The following is a 2,982-nucleotide window of genomic DNA, read 5'->3' as shown; positions in this document are numbered from 1 at the left end:
CATTTGCCAATGACATAAGTTCCTTAAAATAACAGAGGCCGTATATTTCTAGAAATTTTCATAAATATATATTTGATTTGATTGAACGTCAAAAATTTTAATTTTGGCATTTTCAGAGCACCAATGTGATGTATTGGGGACATCACTCTAGCATTTAGGGAGCATCACTCAAGGGTATAAGGGGCCTCAGTCTTGCTCTCACTGTGATATTTAGGGGCATCACTCTGTGATGTATTTGGGCATCACTCTGATATTAAGGGTGCATCACTCTAGCATTTAGGGGGAATCATATGTATATGGGCATCACTTCAGTATTTAGGGGCATCACCGATGTATAGGGGACAGTATTCTAGCGAGGTATCACTCTTACTACAAAGAGCATTACTCTGGCATATAATGGCATCACTTTGATATTTAGGGCACATCACTCTTGCTTAAAAATTGTATCACTGTGATACAGCGACATCACTCTGGCACATAAGATGTATCAACTTAATATTTAGAGGGCATCATTCTGATATTTTAGGGCAGCTCTGATGTATAGAGTGAATGTCACTCTAGCATGAAAGGGCATAACTCTGCTATTTAGGGGACATAACACTCGCTAAGTAATGGTATCACTCTGATGTAAATCAGGCATCATCCTGATATTTAGGGGGCATTACTATGATGTATATGGGCATCACTCTGGTATTTACAGGCATCACACTAGTATTTAGGGAGTATAACTGATGTACATGGGGCATCACTCGAATGTATCACTCTGATGTATACGGGGCATCACTCTGATATCTAAGGGAGTCACTCTGATGTATAGGAGCATCACTCTAAGGAGCATCATTTCGGTATTTAAGGGCATCACTCTGATTTATAGGGGACAGTACTTAAGCATATAAGGGCTTCACTTTGATATTTAGGGGTTTTGCTCCTAAAGGGTATCCCTCTGATGTCAAATACGCATCACCCTGATATCTACGGGGCATCACTCAAAAAAGGTATAACTCTAGTATCAAGTAGGCACAACTGTAGGGGGCATCACTCAAAAAGGGTATCACTCTAATATCAAATAGGCACCACTTTTACATTTAGGGGGCATCACTCTTTCGATAAAGGGCATCATGTATAGGGGACATCACTCTGATGCATATGGACATCACATTGATTTATATGAGACATCCCTCTGTTGTATAGAGATAAACACTATGATGAATAGGGGACACCACTCTGATGTATTGGGTATCACTCTGGCATATAAGGGCATCAATTGGAGGGCCATCAGGGATGCATAGGGCAATAATGAATAATAAAATCAAGTTTTGTCAAAATTCGGCAAGAATCATGCCTTCTAGAGTTTTTATGAGCTACAAATTGAACGATTTTTCAAGATCAAGGGCAATAACTCATACTAAATATTTTTATATTTTTCTGATTTTCAATACGCTTTATCTTAGGTGTTAACAAACACTCAAGCCAAATTTCGTTAAAATCCGTCAATAATTGTACATTCTAGAAAGTTTACAAGCTAACAATTGAATGCGTTTTCAAGAATAAGGGCAATAACTCATACTCAGTATTTTTAGATTCTTCTGATTTTCAATAGGGTTCATCCTTGGGTGATAACCAACACTCAAGCCACATTTCGTGAAAATCCGTCAAGAATTATGCCTTCTAGAGTGTTTACGAGCTAAAATTGAACGCGTTTTCAAGAACAAGGGCAATAACTCATACCAAATGTTTTTCAATTTTTCTGATTTTCGATAGGGTTTATTCTTAGGTGATTGCGAACACTTATACCAAGTTTCATCAAAATCCGTCATGAATTACACCTTCGAGAGTGTTTACGAGCGTTTCAAAAACAAGGGCAATAACTCATAGTAAATATTTTTCGATTCGTCTGATTTTCAATAGGGTTCATCCTTGGGTGATTACAAACAACCATACCAAGTTTCATCGAAATCACTCAAGAATTGTGCCTTGTAGAGTGTTTACGAGCAATTGTGGACGGACGGACGGGCCGACGGAATGAGGTGACGGAAATATACGCCCCCCATTTCATGTGTATAAAATGGGACCATTTCCTCTCTATTGGCCATATAGACCCAAATTAACAAATAGCTAAATTTGCTAAAAATAAAAACGTATTTATGCTCAAGTTTTGGACTTTTCCTACTAATTAGACCTCAGGAACTTGGATAAACACGTGAAAACTAAAAAAAAAAAGAGTCCAGGTGCCATGACTAAAGAATAGAATCTCTTTAACACGATATATCCATTAAACTAAATAATTATTGAAACTCTCTTCTACTTTATTGCAAATAAATGGTGGTTGTGGGTTCTATTTTCGGTCTGCGACACCAAAATGATTTAGTTTTCGTTTTGCGTTGGTACTTAGTTTATCATATTCCTTATTTCGGGTTCATAGAAGATTGAAATTATTACATCATTCTACACGTGCTACTAAACTCATGTACCCTATCACACCTGTCACATCTGTCACACCTGTCACACCTGGAATGGGTTGACCATTTCTTAACGACAACAATTTTATTACCGACTTTACTGTAAGGCGCACCTGGGTACTCAGGTGAAAGATGTGCTTTAAGAATACATCTTGATAATAATAATAATAATAATTCAGTTAGAAATGAAATGAAATGAATGGAGTTTTACGTCCTACTTTTCTGCACCATGTGGGCTAATGAAGACGGGCAACGCCATGCAGAGTGCGATGAGGGAAATTTTGCCAGGACATCGGCATTAGCCTGCTCTTTTTCGATTTCCAACTGTTGAGGGATCTTTAACGTGCACAGCCAGTAGCACTTACCTGCATCACTGACAGGGGGAAACCGGGTTGAAAAATCCGAAGGTATTATCTCGACCTATGCCGGGATTGAACCCTGAATCTTCAGGTTAGCGAGCAAGCAATAATTCAGTTAGAGCGATGAAATCTGTATATGACGTCATCTGCATGGTTTCATCGAA

The sequence above is a fragment of the Lottia gigantea genome, assembly GCF_000327385.1.
Source record: "Lottia gigantea unplaced genomic scaffold LOTGIsca_376, whole genome shotgun sequence".
Taxonomy (NCBI): Eukaryota; Metazoa; Mollusca; class Gastropoda; family Lottiidae; genus Lottia; species Lottia gigantea.
Note: the sequence above shows the minus strand (reverse complement) of the source record.